Here is an 18,278-nt window from a genome sequence, read left to right as displayed (position 1 = left end):
CTCTTTTAGCATTTTCTAGGTCTTTAACTTATTTTTGCAGCTGGTTTTAGTTTGGTTTTATTATGCACTGCATTGGCCCATGTCATTGGCTTCATTCTGGTTTTATGCCCCTTTTTAAGTTATCATTTTTTAAGTTTTGTATTTTTAATGCAGCTCTTACACTGGCCAGATAATTTCTCTTATTGGGTGGCCTCAAAGGGAAACAAACAAATAAATTGCAGTTGGGCTTGGAAATAACCGAGCTATTTCCCAACCTTTAAAAAGGAAAATAGTTCTGTTAGATGAGCACAATACCAAAACTGTGAGTTTGCCCACCATTTGTGGGGAGGGAACTCCTTCAAAGAGCAGCAGCAGAGTAATGCAGAGAATGGTTTGGTTTTATTTGATCTTACACTCACTGAATAAATGAAATGACCATGTCCTGCTTCATTTTTGGCCTACGTGAGTCTGTCTTCAGTTCCTCTGGTCTTTTAACACAAAGCAATTCCCCTGACCCATCAAACAAAACTATGCCTGCCACCATCAGCACAGGAGCTAAAGTGCCAGTGCTATTTCAGCTGTAAGCGGAAGGCGTAAGAAGTGGAAACATGTTGCTCATATCTCTAAAGTGGTACAAACAGGCTGACAGGGGTCATCAGAGGGGTCTAGCTTAGGCCGGAACCAAGTGGTAATTTGAGATAAGGCCATTCCTTCAAAAAGCCAAGTTGGGCGCTTTGGAACAACAACTGTGGGAACTCTCTAAGTTGTTCCTGGACATATTTCCCAGGTCTTGTAAATAGCTCTACAAACACATGCATGCAGGTTTATCTGACAAAATGGTGCCTCTGCTTGAGCTGAAATGAATCATCAGGAGGTTTGTATGGTATCTCTGTTGATGAACTGTACTACTGCAGGGATCACACGTTTCAGTTCTAGATATTAAACAAAACTAATCCCTTGCACACAGAAAATGTCGATGCTGGGGAAAACAGTGCAAACCTATACACCAGGGGTTCCCAACTTTTCTGACCCATGGGCACATTTGGGACTATGAGAAACTGCTGTGAGCACCACTACAAAATGTCTCCCAGGGAGGATGTGGCTAGTCACTTAATGGCTGCTGTGGGGGGCTGGCTAGTCAAAAGAGGTGAGGGGAGAGAAATAGTAGGGATGTACAAAAGTCACTTACCTTTTCGACAGGGTGATTCGCAGTGGCGGGGGGAGGCGCTCCGCAACTCCCCCCGAAATCCTAACCCGGCTGGCTCTGCTCCACGGCAACTCCGCAGAGCCACCAGCTAGGTGCATTCGCAGGCACCGTGTGGAGCCTGTGGACGCAAATGGCGGCAGCTACGGCGGCCGCCATTTGCATTCCTGTTTTTTGGCCATGATAGGCTACGTAAATATTCACATAGCCTATCACGGCAAAAAAACAGGGGCGCAAATGGCGTAGCGGCCGCCATTTGCACCCCTGTCTTTTGCCAGGATAGGCTATGTAAATATTTACGTAGCCTATCACAGCGAAAAAAGGGAACGCAAATGGCGGCAGCTACAGCGGCCGCCATTTGCGTTCCCTTTCTTTTGCCGTGATAGGCTACGTAAATATTTACATAGCCTATCACGGCCTCCGCAGGGACGCAAATGGCATCCCTGCATTAGCTGTGATAGGCTATGTAACTATTTAAGTATTTACGTAGCCTATCACAGAAAAAATAGGGAAGCGAATGGCGGCTGCAGATGTGGCCGCCATTCGCAAAGCAGCACGAACTGCACCAGGTAAGTGTCCTGTTTTGTGCGCCTTTCGCGGGGTGGTGGGGCAGGGGGCTTTGTTCCGCCACAGATTTTGTGGGATACCAGTGCATTCGGCCTCACCGAGACCTGTGGCGGAATTCTCTAACATCCCTAAGGAATAGTGACACTAAAGTCTGGGAAGGAGGGGAAATAGCATGGCAAAGGGGTAGAGGGAATAGAAAGAGTGAGGCTAGAAGCTAGGAGGTGGGATAAACAACAAGGTAAAGACGAGGATGAGAGAAATAGAGAAGCTAGAGGCTGGGAAGGGAGAAAAAGAACAAGAAAATGCGGTGAGGGGGAGACAAAGAGCCAGGCTAGGGGCTAGGAAGAGAGAAAAAGAAGGCTAGGGATGGGGGAAGGGAGAGAAATAGCAAGGAAGGGGATTGGGTGGAGAGAAATAGCAAGGCTATGTATAATTGCTAGAGAGTTGTATTTTCGTAAATAGGCATTTCATATGTATTCATTGCTATGGATATATACAAATCCATGTGTGTATATCAAGAAAAATGGAAGGGGGTGTTTTGTTTGTTTGTTTGTCTGTCTGTCTGTCTGTCTGTCTGTCTGTTTAAAAGGCTTTGTGAGTACCTGCAGATGCCATGTTGGGGATGACTTCATGGGTGTCACTGGAGGGCTCTACGGGCACTGTGTTGGGGACCCCTTCTAGACACACTGACCTCAGAGCTGGGCTGGATCAAGCCTATGATAGGCCCTGGACTGCAGTCAGCCTGCTGCTTCAACCCCAACTCTGAACTTACATGCACGCCATTTGCATCCACACACACAGAATAAAAAGACTCGGCGGTCATATATGAAAACAAGGTGGGCGGTAGGGGCGGATGGACTCACCCACACCTGGCTTTGTTGGCCGCTCGTTGAGCTGCTGCCACCCCCTCACAGTGCCGCATGAGCTTCTTGGCGGGCAGCCGACGAGGCCATGGAGCTGTCTGCCCTCGTTGCAAGCTACCACCATTTTGCCCAAAATGGCGGCTGCTGGAGTCCTTGTCGCTGTGTGCGTACTGCTCACCCTCTCCTCCTCCAGTCCTCCTTGTAAGGAGGAGAGGACAATGAGCAGTTGTTGCACGGGGATGTGGACTCCTGTCCCCAGCAGCTCTGAAGGAGACCATGAGGGCTTGACAGCCAGCAGCTGGAGTCCCCATCACTGTGCACCAACCACTCGCCCACGTGCACCAAGTTACCCCAATGAGCGGTTGGCGTGCGGTGAGGAGGACTCCTGTCCCCACTGGCTCTGAAGGCCTTGCGGTCTCCTTCCTTGCAAGGACTCCTTCCTTCCTTGCAAGGAAGGAGTCTGTGAGGGCTTGACAGCTGGCAGAGGCAGGAGTCCCTGTTGCCACATGCCAACCACTCGTCCTCTTGTCCTTGCAAGGAGGAGAAGGGTGAGTGGTTGGTGTGCGGTGACGGGGGCTCCGGCGGCTGCCATGGCTCGCAAGAGGGTGGGCTGCTTCTGGCCACTTGCCAAGCCCCGGGGCACTGGGTGACTAGGTCTGTGAGCGGCCCGTGGCTCAGTGAGCAGGGTCCAGGGGCAGATGTGAGGGAGTCTGCTTGACTCCCAGACCCAGGTGGGCTCTCGCAACATCCTTAGGTGTGTGTAGAAATGCTGCATATCTTAGTGCAGCTTTCCCCAGCTGGCGCCCTTCAGATGTTTTGGATTACAAGTCCCATTGGCTCCAGATAGCATGGCCAATGTTAGGGATGACAGGAGTTATTGTCCTAAACATTTGGAAGGCACTAAGCTGGGAAAGGCTGTCTTAATGGAATATCACCTTCCTTGCATCCACTTTCCAGGAAAGGGGCATTGTCTTTCATAATGTCTGCACCTGGCATGCTTGGTTGTTGAGGAATGAACAATCCAGAGTTTGAACCCACGGTTTGTTGTCGGGTTAAAACTTTGTTTAATCCTCAACAACCCAGAGTGCCAGGTTCAGATATCACAGCTAACAACCCAGGACTGGAGCATTCCTGGGTTCTTTCAGAAAGTGGATACAAAGCAGAGGTGGGAGGCAGTGTGCTCGCTCACTCCCATGCAATGCCACCAAGTGATGGAGTCATGATGGAGTCCTTGTCTTGGATGAAAAGCATGCTCTCTCAATCCAGTCTGTCATTTCTTTTTTTTCTTTTTCTGTCTAATTGCTAGCTTGGTAGCTTTAATTCTAGCAAGCAGGATGAAGAACTAGTTTGCTATGAACTGAATCATTGGTAAGCTAGACCAGGCTTGGGTCCCCCCGCCCTTTCTTGAATTTTGCCCTGCGTTGACTTCACGGTGTGAAGGGTGTATCATTAGAGCTCTGTGTTGTTTCAGTTTGTTTTAGCTTTATTTATTGTTTTAAGTTTTTATTGTTCTACGATTTGGCCCTGGACTTGGGATCTCCCTGATTCTTGACTTATTGAAGGCATATGTCCATGAGAGAAGAATGCATACATTTCAAAGATGTGCATAACTGATGCATACATTTTGAAAAATACGCATGAAAATATGCCTCATTTACCATGCAAAAAGAAAGAAAAAACAAAGAGTGTAATCTGATATGGACATAAGATGGAACAAGCTTTGAAGTGGAATTTGGAGAACTTCGATGAACTCAAGTTTTCTTATGTGCACATCTGCAGCTAGGAACAGCTGTAGAGATGGGCAAGGTCCCCACTCCCAGGTTTAATTCAGAATGGGCTTGACTTCAACACATTCAATTGATTCAAATTAAGCCCCAAGTAACTCAGGATTTGACCTCAATTTGGTTGGGCCCAAGGGAGCTCCTTGCTACCAACCAACTCACACCATCATTATTGGTCAAGACTCCCTCTTGTATGTCCACTAGGTACTTAGAAACATGGATCGACCCTTCCTGCTTTATGCATTTGCTGCCCTAGATCTCTGATGGAAGAGCAGTGTAGCTGCACAAAGCGACTGGTGCATGAAGGGTGAAGAAGAGGCTCTAAAGCTGAAAGGACAATCATGAGATTGGGACGACCTCCAGTTTCCCCTTTCCTTCTCCACAAGTTTCTCCTCCCTCCAGGCATAGTAGGAGGAAGTGGATGAGTCTAGCACAGACAGCTCAGGACCATCTGAACAGGCAACTCTTTCACCCACACATAAGTATCTCCTTGGGGTTCTTTCCTTAGACATGTTAACACCTGACTAAAGGCTTGCATCAGCAGTTGCAAAGACTGATATTTATTCAAATAATGGCCCTTTTGCAAACCTTCTGTACACCTTCTGTACAAGGAAATTTGTTTTTTCCGTAGCTCACCAATGTATAGCCAAAGTCAGGGCTGTATGAGAATTTTGTTTTTGCTCACAAAACATGCAAACATGCCCCATTCAAAGCTCCGCATGCAAGTACAACCATGACCACGTGTCTGCCAAAAATATTAGCAATTGTCAAACATGTGTTTGTCTTAATCTCATACCCGATTTCAGGTTCAGTTTGTGTAAATTTCCTAATTTGCACAAACTTCCTCAGTAGACTGAATCAGTCCAGCTTTAGTCTATGGGGGAAATTTGCATAAAGTTAGGGAGATTTGTGCATATCACCTGTATGATGGCTGCTTGTTTTGTGCAAATTTCCTGTTTTCCACAGAGTGCGCAGCAGTCACAAATGCAAAAGGATCAGGCATGAGAGGAGAGGAGAGACGATGTTCAGAGAATTTTGGTGATGTCGAACATCGCTAGTTCCTGCCCTCCCCCCCTCGTCAAAGTGATAAGGAGATTTGAATCCTATATACAATGGATTCAACTCAGGGTTGGATCCATTGTTACACTAGCAGATGTCCACTACAGGACTTCCTCCCTCTCTCATCCCTCCTTGCTGCCTGGAAATCTGCTCCTGAGGATTTGCAATCCCTCCAGAGCAGATGTTGGGGCTGCATGGGGGGCTGTAGGGCTCAAGGAAATCAGTCCCCTCCCAGTTCTCCTGATAGAAGCAGTTCCATCAGCAGAATTAAACTATTAGATCCAACCATTCTCCAAGTGTGGATCCTTATGTAGCCAAAACACCAGCAGCCACGATCGAGAGGGAGGTATCAACAGGCCTGGGAGAACCACAAGATTGACAAAAGCACCCCCCAAAATTAGGAAAAAATCCTACCCCAAAGAACCCAATGAGGACTGGGCATGCTCAGTGGCCACGAAATGATGTCTGACTGTTGGTAGGGGGGAATGAACATGGAATTGCTGACTGTTGTGGTGTGGGATGGAATGGAGTGTCCCAGAAGAGGACATGGCTGGCTGGGACTGTGAACAGGAGTACCGCACACTGCAACAATTTGTTGCAGGTCCCACTTGTATGCTACCTCCAGTATCAGAGGCAGTGAGCCTATGTACACCAGTTGCTGGGGAACATGGGCGGGAGGGTGCTGTTATACTTGTGTCCTGCTTGTGGGTTCCTGGTCAACAGCTGGTTGGCCACTGTGTGAACAGAATGCTGGACTAGATGAACCCTAGTCTGATCCAGCAGGGCCCTTCTTATGTCGTTAAATGTCTGGATTGTCTCCTGACAATATTTACACACAGCTACTTGGACTCAGTTTTTGTTACTGTTCAGCTGGGTGGTTTCTTTCCCCAAGGCTTTATAAATAAGCTGAAGTCAGTATGTACCATCTGAGCATGCAAACCACTTAATTTTATTTACCATCCCTGAAAAAAATAGATTGAACCCTACTTATTTTCACCATGTCTTAGAATATCTTTGCCTGAGGGACTGTGGTGTAGCATTATTCTTAGCACAGACCAACTTCACAATTTTTAGATGATATTAGAAGCTTGTGGGTGTTCAGCAGTTGTAAGGGTTGGATTAACAGTATGTGTATTTACAGAAAGGATATACATCTTATTCCTTGGTTCATATATTTAGAATGTACACAGCAATGAGATATTTAAACTGCAGCCAGGTAAATATTTACTCCTTGGGACCCTGCATGTGATGGAACTGCATGGAACTGTAGACGAGGTCAAGTTCTATAGAGCTCTACCTCCAGAATGTACCCTATATGACAATGACCCAACCTGGCAAAACTTAGTCATAACTAAGGGCGCAATCCTATGCATGTTTAGACAGAAAAAAGTCTTACAACTCCCAGCATGCCCAGCCACCATGGCTGGCTGGGGCATGCTGGGCATTGTAGGACATTTTTCTATCTAAACATGGAAGGGATTGTGCCTTAAGGCCACAGTATTACCCACACTTACCTGACCATATGTCTCATTGATCTCTTTATGCCTCTAATGTTGCAGAGATGGTCTTGTACAGCCGCCATTTTGCACAACATTAAATCTATGGAAATCTCAGAGCCCTGCTCTTCCATAAAAATGGTGGCTCACAGCGAGAAGTGGGCAGCTGCAGGGCGCTCCCAGACCACTTTCCAAGCCCTCCACGGCTCATGCAGCCTGGCAAGCAGCAACTCCATGGGCACGGGAAAGTCCATCCATCCCTATCTGTCAGTTTTGCTTTCCCCCACATTCATTTATTTTTAAATCTCTGGTTCTTCCCATCTCATTTATGAAGAAATTCATGAGTGTGGCTAAGTTACAAACAATTCTGACTAGGAAAAAAAGGTGGAAGACAACAGAAGAAGCCAATGTGGCTTCACAAAAAGCTTAGAGATTGCCTGAAAACAAAAAAGCACACATATAGGAAGTGGAAAGAAGGCCAAGCTACAAAGGAAGAGTACAGGCAGGTAGCACAGAATTGCAGGGATGGCGTCAGGAAGGCTAAAGCTGAGAACGAGCTGAGGTTAGCAAGGGATGCTAAAAACAACAAAAAGGCTTTCTTTAGCTACGTGCATAGTAAAAGACAGGAAAGAAATGGTGGTTCAGCTATTAAATAAGGATGGCAAAATGATAACAGATGACAAAGAAAAGGCAGAGGTGCTCAATTCCTACTTCGGCTCAGTCTTCTCCCAAAAGAGGGTCCATGACCCCCCTGGCAAAGGTGAAGTACAGGCTGAAGGGGCAGGATTGAAGCTTGAGATCGATAGGCATATGGTCAAGGAACACCTAATGACTTTGAATGAGTTCAGATCACCAGGGCCAGATGAACTGCATCCTAGAGTAATAAAGGAAATGACAGAAGAACTCTCAGAGCCACTGTCTATTATCTTTGAGCAATCATGGAGGACGGGTGAAGTGCCAGATGACTGGAGGAGGGCTAATGTTGTCCCTATCTTCAAAAAGGATAAAAAGGAGGAACCTGGGAACTGCAGACCAGTCAGTCTGACATCAATCCCTGGGAAAATTCTGGAGCAGATAATAAAGCAATCCATCTGGAAGCACCTTGAAAACATTGCAGTGATTACTCCAAGCCAACATGGATTTGTCAAGAACAAATCCTGCCAGATGAATCTGATCTCATTTTTTGATCAGGTAGATAACCTCCCTTGTGGATTGTGGGAATGCTGTAGACATAATATCCTCGACTTCAGCAAAGCTTTCAGCAAAGTGCCCCATGATATCCTGACTAAACGTGGGCTAGGTTAAACAACTATCAGGTGGATCCACAGTTGGCTACGGGATTGGACTCAAAGAGTGCTTATCAATGGGATCTTCTCAAACTGGGGAGAAGTAACAAGCGGGGTACCGCAGGGCTCAGTCCTGGGCCCAGTGCTCTTCAACATTTTTATTAATGACTTGGAGGAGGAGGTGCAGGGAATGCTGATCAAATCTGCAGATGACACAAAATTGGGCGGGGTAGCTAATACCTTGGAAGACAGAAACAGAATTCAAAGTGATCTTGATAGACTGGAGCGCTGGACAGAAACCAACAGAATGAAATGTAATAGGGATAAATGCCAAGTTCTGCACCTAGGCAAAAGAAACCAAATGCACAGTTACAAGATGGGGGAGACTTGGCTCAACAATACTACAAGCGAGAAGGATCTTGGAATTGATCAGTGGACTGGAAACAAAGCCCTATGAGGAGAGACTGAAAGAACTGGGCATGTTTAGCCTTGAGAAGAGAAGACTGAGGAGAGATATGATAGCGCTCTTCAAGTACTTGAAAGGTTGTCACAGAGAGGAAGGCCAGGATCTCTTATAGATTGTCCCAGAGTGCAGGACACGGAATAATGGGCTCAAGTGACAGGAAGCCAGATTCCGGCTGACCATCAGGAAAAACTTCCTGACTATTAGAACAATATGACAATGGAACCAATTGCCTAGGGAGGTGGTGGGCTCTCCCACACTGGCGGCATGATGAAGCTGGACAGCCACCTGTCAGGGATACTTTGACTTAGATACCTGCATTGAACAGGGGGTTGGACCCGATGGTCTTATAGGCCCCTTCCAACCCTACTATTTTATGATTCTATGATTCTATGTTCTTGGCAAAAATGAACTGAACAAAATGTTCAACCATCTGCACTGGCCAAATCCAACAGGGACAGCTATTCTCAACATGAAAAGGACCATGATGTGCCCTCCTGCCCTGTAGCTCTGAAAGATGAGGAGCCTGTTAGAAAAAAGTGTTGGTAACCCTAATTCAGCACTAACACGGTTTAATACACAAGGATTCAGACCTGGACTTTTAAGAACTATGCACTCAAAACCCTGGCCTGGACATCTGTCAGGTTCAGTTTCTTCCATTTTCATTAAAAAAAATAAAAAATCTCAAGTTCTTCCTGTTACATTTATGAAAAACAAATGTTGATGTTTGGAAAGTTCTTATAAAAAAAAACAAATGGGACAAAAATTCGCAGCCATCCCTACTTCCAAGCAGCCAAGCATAGGACTGAAAGCAATCAGACTTATCTTAGTTGTGGCTAACTTCTATTCATTTCTTCTATTCATTTCAATGAAATTCAGTAATAACCAACTTTAGCTGGATCAGGTAAAACCTCAGAGGTTTCTTCTGAGAAAGAGGTATGCCTGGCTTGAATGCAGCCCAGTCTGTAGAAGCCCTGATCACTTCGCAAATGGTAGCCCTCAGCAGCCATACTGCAGTGGGAACTGGACCAAAACTGTGCATAAATTCAAAATGTGAATATTTACAAATTGGAACATTTCGGGATTATTATTTTTTATTGCAAATGTCCTTTCAGCACTAGTTAGAATACTGCACAGCATAGAAAATTATTCAGGAAATACTAATAGATCTGTCTTTCTCATCAGGAAGTGGGGTTCAAAATATGAGAATCATAGAATAGTAGGGTTGGAAGGGGCCTACAAGGCCATCGAGTCCAACCCCCTGCTCATTGCAGGATTCCAAGTCAGAGCATTCCTGACAGATGGCTGTCCAGCCTCGTCTTGAAGGCCTCCAGTGTGGGAGAGCCCACCACCTCCCTAGGTAATTGGTTCCATTGTCGCATTGCTCTAACAGTCAGGAAGTTTTTCCTGATGTTCAGCCAGAATCTGGCTTCCTGTAACTTGAGCCCATTATTTCGTGTCCTGCACTCTGGGATGATCAAGAAGAGATCCTAGCCTTCCTCTCTGTGACAACCTTTCAAGTACTTGAAGAGTGCTAACATATCTCGCCTCAGTCTTCTCTTCTCAAGGCTAAACATGCCCAGTTCTTTCATTCTCTCCTCATAGTGCTTTGTTTCCAGTCCCCTGATCATCTTTGTTGCCCTCCTCTGAACCCTCTCCAGTTTGTCTGCATCCTTCTTAAAGTGTGGTGCCCAGAACTGGACACAGTACTCCAGATGAGGCCTAACCAGTGCTGAGTAGAGGGGAACTAGGACTTCCCGGGATTTGGAAGCTATGCTTCTATGAATGCAGCCCAAAATGGCATTTGCCTTTTTTGCAGCCACATCACATTGTTGGCTCATATTCAGCTTGTGATCGACAACAATTCCAAGATACTTCTCGCTTGTAGTGTTGTTGAGCCACGTATCCCCCATCTTGTAATTGTGCATTCGGTTTCTTTTTCCTAGGTGCAGAACTTGGCATTTATCCCTATTAAATGTCATTCTGTTATTTTCTGCCCAGCGCTCCGGTCTATCCAGATCACTTTGAATTTTGTTTCTGTCTTCCAAAGTATTAGCTATCCCGCCCAATTTTGTGTCATCTGCAGATTTGATCAGCATTCCCTGCACCTCCTCCTCCAAGTCATTAATAAAAATGTTGAAGAGCACTGGGCCCAGGACTGAGCCCTGCGGTACCCCACTCGTTACCTCTCCCCAGTTTGAAAAGGTCCCATTGATAGCACCCTTTGAGTCCGATTCTGTAGCCAACTGTGCATCACCGGATCATTGTTTCATCTAGCCCACTTTGAGCTAGTTTGCTCATCAGGATATCATGTGGCACTTTGTCGAAAGCTTTGCTAAAGTCAAGGTATATGATGTCTACAGCATTCCCACAGTCCACAAGGAGGTTACTTGATCCAAAAATGAGATCAGCTTTGTCTGGCAGGATTTGTTCTTGACAAATCCATGTTGGCTTCGAGTAATCACACCTTGTTTTCAAGGTCCTTCCAGATGGATTCCTTTATCATCTGCTCCAGACTGACTGGTCTGCAGTTCCCAGGTTCCTCCTTTTTACCCTTTTTGAAGATAGAGACAACATTAGCCCTCCTCCAGTCATCTGGTACTTCCCCCGTCCTCCATGATTTCTCAAAGATAATAGACAGCGATTATGAGAGTTCTTCTGCCAGTTCCTTTATTACTCTAGGCTGCAGTTCATCTGGCCCTGGAAATTTGAACTCATTCAAAGTAATTAAGTGTTCTGTGACCACTTAGACCATATGCCTATCGATCTCCCCTTCAGCACTTCGCCTTTGCCAGGGGGGTCATAGACCCTTTTTTGGGAGAAGACTGCTACTTGATCCACTAAGTCATCTCTGTTGGTTAGGATCAAGTCAAGGATAACCGATCCTCTAGTTCCTTCCTCTACTTTCTGTAAAAACGTAAAGGTAAAGGTGTCCCCAACCAGTCGTGTCCGACTCTAGGGTGCGGTGCTCATCCCCGTTTCTAAGCCAAAGAGCCAGAGCTGTCCGAAGACGCTTCCGTGGTCATGTGGCCAACATGACTGAACACCGAGGTGCACGGAACGCTGTTACCTTTCCCGCCGGGACAGTACCTATTTATCTACTTGCAATTTCTTGCTTTCGAACTGCTAGGTTGGCAGGAGCTGGGACTGAAGATGGGAGCTTACTCCGTCACGCAGCACTCGGGTCTCGAACTGCTGTCCCTCCGGTCTGCATCTTATTGCATCTTATTATTATTCAGCATCTTAAGATGCTGAACCATTCCGGTTCAGCATCTTAACCACTAAGCCACCGCGGCCCTACTTTCTGTAGGAGGAAGTTATTCGCCACACAAGTCAGGAATTTCCTGGAGGGCCATGTTTTGCAGAATTTGTCTCCCAACAAATATCGGGGAAATGGAAGTCCCCCATTACTACTACATCATGCTTCCTTAAAACATTGGCTATTTGCTTTTCAAAAGTTTCATCCTCATCTTCTCCTTGATTGGGTGGCCGGTAGTAGACTCCAACTACCAGGTTCCTTTTATTCTTTGCTCCATTTATTTTGATCCAGATGCTCTCGATGGGCTACCAAGCTCATCCTCCTGTATTTCTGTGCAGTGATACGTATTTTTCACATACAGTGCAACCCCACCTCCCTTTCTGTTCCTCCTGTTCTTTTTGAACAAGTTATATCCTTCAATTGCTGTATTCCAGTCATGAGAGTCATCCCACCAAGTCTCAGTTATACCTATCAAGTCATAATTTCTCTCTTGTATTAAGAGTTCACGTTCATTCTGTTTGTTTCCCATACTCTGGGCATTAGTATATAGACATCGAAGACCATGTGCTTCATGGTCTGGCTTTCTTCTTACATGTGTCTGAAGACTATCATTGGGTGGTATTAGAGCTGTTCTCTCCGTTGCGGTGCATGAGCCTACATCCATTGTTACCTCCAACTTTACATCTCCTTTCACCGTAGGATTCAGTTTAAAGCCCTCCTGATGAAGTTCTTCATGCTGTGGCCAAACACATGCTTCCCATCCTTTGTGAGGTGCAAAACCCGCCCCTTGCCAATAGCCCATCTTCCAGGAAGTATAGCCCGTGGTCCCAGAATCCAAAACTCTCACGTCGGCACCACCTTCATAGCCATTCATTCACCCAGAGTATTTTTCATTCCCTTTCGTTCCCTCTTCTAACTACTGGAAGGATGGATGAGAAAACTATCTGGACCCCAAAGTTCTTGAGTTTCCTTCCCAAAGCTTCAAAGTCTGATGTGATTTCTTCGTAGCTCCACTTGGCGGTATAATTTGTTCCTACATGGATGAGAAGAAAGGGATACCTGTCAGTGGGCTTGATGAGTGCACGCAACCTTTCAGTCATGTCTCTAATCCGTCCTCCCGGGAGACAACATACCTGGCGAGTCCACAGGTCTTCGTGACGTACTTGGGTCTCGATCCCATGCAGCAAGGAGTCTCCCACTACTACCATTCTTCTTCTTGTTGTAGGCCTGGGTTTCATCACCTCTGTTTGACTGACCTTCAGCCTCTTACTCACTCTCATGTAGGTTCCCTTGTGATTCTTCATCTGCAGGCTGTCCTCCAGTCTCATCCTCAAGTACCTGGAATCAGTTCCACAGCTCCACTGCTTCCACTGGTGCAGAGTGGCGTCTAGTTCTTCTTCTCCTAACTGTCACCCTTTTCCAAGGAATATCCTTTACTCCATTTTTCCTCACCTCAGCATTTCCCACTGCCTCATCTTGCTGTTGCTCTTCAAGCTTCTGGTCTTCCCTCTGCTGCTGTAGTTCCCCCATTCTGTGCAAGAACTCTTCGTGTTCTCTTATTCCCCGGAGGGTCGACAGTCGCCACTCCAGTCCACTTACTTTTTCTTCCAGCAGTGTGATCAACTTGCACTTGTTGCAGGTGTAGGTAGGGATGGCAGAGAATTCTGCCATGGATTCCAGTGAGGCCGGATTCTTTAGAATCCAGCCCCCCAGAATCTGTGGTGGAAGGGCCTCCCGCCCCCCACCACCCCACGGAATCCCCCCGGGACGGAATTTACCTGGGGCGGATGCAGCAGCGGCAGCTCCGGCGGTGGCTGATCTCCCAGCTGACCGCAGCTGGGCTGCTACAGCTGCCATTTGTGACCTTGCAGCCATGATAGCCTACGTAAGTAGGCTAAGTAAGTATTACGCTATTTGTGCCCCTGCTCTTTGCCGTGTTAGGCTATATAAGTATTTACGTAGCCTATCACGATAAAGGCAGCCACGCAAATGTCGCCATTTGCATCCCTGCTATGACGGCCACCATTTGCAGCCGCAGCAGCCCGGCCTCAGCTGGAACTCCGGCTGCGGCTGGCCCCAACTGGCGGCTCTGCGGAGATGCCATGGAGCGAAGCCAGCTGGGGAGGATTCCGGGGGGGAGGGACGGAGCCCCTCCCCCCCACCGCGCATGCCCCTGCGTGGAGCCAGGTAAGGGATTCATACGTCCCTAGGTGTAGGCCATGTTGTTCTCAGGCAAGAAAACAAACTTGGCACACACCTTGCAGGTCACCACCACTGGAGAGTTTTGTCCTTCCATAGCTTCTTTTCCCTTTTTGTGTCTATCTTTCTGATTGTTCTAGACTAGCCTGTGTAGAGGTTAAAAGCAGAGTCCCACTCGTGTGGAAGTGTGTGTTACAAGACAAATAAATGAAAAAAAAAGTTTGTTAAAAAAGGAAAAAAATGTTAGGGGCCTCCCCCTTGACCTCCCCTGCTGAACTCCCATGGCCAACTCCTGTTTGCTCCCCCTGTCCACTTGCTCTCTGGGAGCTTGCTTGCTTCTGTAGTCCCTGGACCAGCTGGAGCAGCTTGCTCTGCTCTGCTCTGCTCAGCTGGGAGGCGGGAAACAGACTGAAGCTTCCCGCCCACTCAGCTGCTGGGAGTACTCAGGCCACACACCCCCAATTCAGTTGGAGCTCTCAGAAGCACCTGGTGAGCTCACAGCCACTCAGAAGGATAAAGGGCAGCGCCCTGGGCTTCCTGCAGCCCACTTACCTCTTAGCCTCTGTCTATGACACAAGGGTCTTTCCAAGGAACCCTTGGTGAGAACTTGTGCCACTATTATATTTTAGATTTCAATGTTTTTTCCCATGAGTGAGTGTGTGTGTGTCTTCTTAGACTATGAATTATCTTGGGTGCATTGGAATAGAATAGAAATATTTTACATATGTGCATACATAAGCAAGTTTTTTGAAAACTTAAAGTTAGAAAAGTAATTTTGAAGTCATTATTCACTAAGCACCTTCCCTGGTTATGTTTATCAGTGCCACGGAGTAAGAGGAGGACATGATTCTATGACACAATGCATGCACTGCCTCTACCCCTTCATTTCCACATGGGGACCTATTGTGAAAGAGGTCCTACATGAAGAAACAGAAAATGAACCTCTTGTGGGGGAAATAAATGTAGGAGTAGGACTCAGTCACAAGGGGCTGTATTTATTTACAGATGCTTACAAACTGGTATAGAAAACAGAGTGCTCACAGGGCAGCTTACGACATTCATAAAACATCAGTAATATACAATAATATACAATAATAATTTAAAACTAATTAACAACTTGATAACTAATAAAAGCCAAACAATAAGACTTAAAGCAAATACATACATAAAAATCAATCACACACAGAAACAATTTCCCTCAAGTAGATCCATGAAGCCCTTAAGAGAAGGCTTCTAAAAATAAATACATCTTTAGTAGGGCTGTGCACTGCCTTGGTCTGAAGCCTGACTAACGAGTCGAAGCAGGCTGCTTCGGAGGTGCCTCTCTGTGTGATGCAAGCAAGGCAGAGCAGAAAAGCAATGAGGCACCCCAAAACGAAGCAGCTTGTATACACAGTGCCTCATCTGGCTTGATGATTCCTTCTGAGCAACCCAGACAGCCTGGCACCAAAAGTATCAACTTGAGAAAGTTCAGCGAGGGGTTGAGGAGGAGGGACGGTAGGAGGGGGAGGAGGACGAAGGAGGGAGGGAGCTTTGGCAAATTAAAACTCTAGTTGCCAAATCAGGGCTGAACATAACCCAGCAATCTCCAATCAGTGACAGTGGTGGAGGAGGGGGGAAGACTGAATAGCTGGAGAAAAATGGCTATGTTTCAGAGACAGAGATCACTGTGGTGGTGTTACTTAGGGATGTGAGAGCCCACACCTATCTGGGTTCTCCAGACAACGCCCCTGCTCTTCTCCCCAGTCCCTCAGCCTCTGCCACAATTGCCATGTTTTTAAAAAACATGGTGATTGGAAGTCTATGTGCACATAGACTTGTATTTAAAAAAGTGCTGTGAATCTTGAGTATATGGGTGATTCACAGCACTTTTTACACATAAGTGTGCACATACTTATACGCAAAAAGTGCTGTGAATCACCCAGGCAGGAGGAGGAGGAGGTGCAGCACACCTCCCCACTGCTCACTATTTATTTATTTATTTATTTATTTATTAAATTTATTAATCACCCATCTGACTGGTCACCCAGCCACTCTGGGTGATGTACAACCCACCATAAAACAATTTAAAACAATAAAATTTTACCATAATTTTTTTTTTAAATACCCTAACCCACCCCAAATGCCTGCCTGAACAACCACGTTTTTAATGCACGACGGAAGCTCATTAAAGAGGGGGCATGACAGAGTTCCCTAGGGAGGGAGTTCCACAGAGTGGGGGCCACCACAGAAAAGGCCCTCTCCCTCGTCCCCACCAGTCTAGCTGTCCTGGCTGATGGGACAGAGAGAAGGCCATCTGAGGCTGATCTTGTTAAGCGGCCTGTCTGGTGTTGCTGGAGGCGCTCCTTAAGATAGGCTGGGCCAGAACCATATAGGGTTTTAAAGGTCAAAACCAACACCTTGAATTTGGCCCGGAAAACAACTGGTAACCAGTGCAACTCCTTCAGCACTGGAGTGATGTGATCTCGCCGGCGGCTGCCTTTAATCAGGCGAGCCGCCGCGTTCTGTACCAGCTGCAGCTTCCGAACCGTCTTCAAGGATAACCCCACGTAGAGCGCATTACAGTAGTCTAAACGAGAGGAGACCAGGGCATGTACTACCGATGGGAGCAGATGGTTGGGAAGGAAGGGGCGCAGCCGCTGTATCAGATGGAGTTGATACAGCGCTGTCCGGCTCACAGCTGACACCTGAGCCTCCATGGACAGCTGGGAGTCCAAAATGACCCCCAGGCTGCGGACCTGGTCTTTCAAGGGTAGCCGTACCCCATTCAACACCAGGTCAACATCCCCCAGCCTCCTCTTGTCTCCCACCAAAAGTACCTCGGTCTTGTCAGGGTTCAGCTTCAGCTTATTCCTCCCCATCCAGCCACTCACCGTCTCCAGACATTTGGACAGGGATTCTACAGCCAACCTTGGTGAAGATTTGAATGAGAGGTAGAGCTGCGTGTCATCCGCATATTGATGACACTGCACCCCAAACCTCCTGATGATAGCCCCCAGTGGCTTCACATAGTGGTCGGCCTTACAGATGAAAGCACCTTGTCCACTTCATCAGGAGGAAGAAGCTGGAACCGATCCCACAAAACCGGTTTGCCACAGGCCGCCTCTTGCTCACTAACTGTATCCACAGTGTGCAGAGTAACACACCTAATCTGATCAATTTTATCTGCAAAGTGCCTTGCCAAAGCCTCACAGGAGGCCTTAGAATGCTAAGCTGTCTCTTAGAATGCACTAGCTGTCTCCTTCTCGTAAGCAGTCCTTGGGAGTGTTTCCGCCAGGGATTTGCCCCCTCAATTGACAAGGCACAGTGCAATCTCAAGGCTCCAATTCTCCTTTGTTTGGTTCATTGCCTTATGAAGAAACATTGACCCTCCATTATAGGGATCCTGCAGGTTAAAATGGGGGGCTGGTTTCCGTCTTTGTATTTACTGCTCTCTTTTCCAGCACAAGCATATGTGTTTCTACTTGGAAGTAATTCCCATTGTGCTCAATGCGGCTTGCTCCTGAAATGCAGGTGCAACTGGGCTGTCAGGGGAAAAGAGAAAGGAGGGAAGAGGGGGCAAGCCTCTCTTATTGGTTGAGCAGCTTCTGTCAGTCAGATGACGTTCACTCCAACCCCCACCCCCACCAGGAAGTACGTTCTGTGAAGTGATCTTTACTGCTCATGGAGCCCTGCATGGACCACATCGCAGCAAAGCTGATTCCTTTTTAAAAAATCCAGTACTCCTTCATTAGCTTCTCCTTCCAATGTCATGGAAACATGACCATAGACATCTGAGCAGGCAGGAGGAAGCGGCATTGTGGGGCTGAGAGGGTTAGCTCTTTGCTTTGAGAGTTTTTGTGGAAAAACAAATTTCAGCTACACCTAGCACAAAACATGCTGGGCTCAACTGTCTGAAATTTGGCATCTGGGATCCCCTCCATGTCAGCAGAGAGGTCTCCAGGTTTCATGTATTTACCATGAAAACTGAAAAAGTTATGGCTATTTGTGTTTTCCCATGCAAGTCAATGGGAAAACACCCAAACTGAGTGATCCGGCTATCTGAATCTCGCTTCAGATCTGGAACCAAGTCAAAGTGGAAGGGACTCGAATTTGTCCAAATTGAAGGGGGGCTGATTTGGA

Source organism: Heloderma suspectum, chromosome 4 (genome assembly GCF_057233095.1).
Source record: "Heloderma suspectum isolate Gila_16-S chromosome 4, 16-S_ref, whole genome shotgun sequence".
Classification (NCBI taxonomy): domain Eukaryota; kingdom Metazoa; phylum Chordata; class Lepidosauria; order Squamata; family Helodermatidae; genus Heloderma; species Heloderma suspectum.
This window is presented reverse-complemented; position numbering follows the sequence as displayed.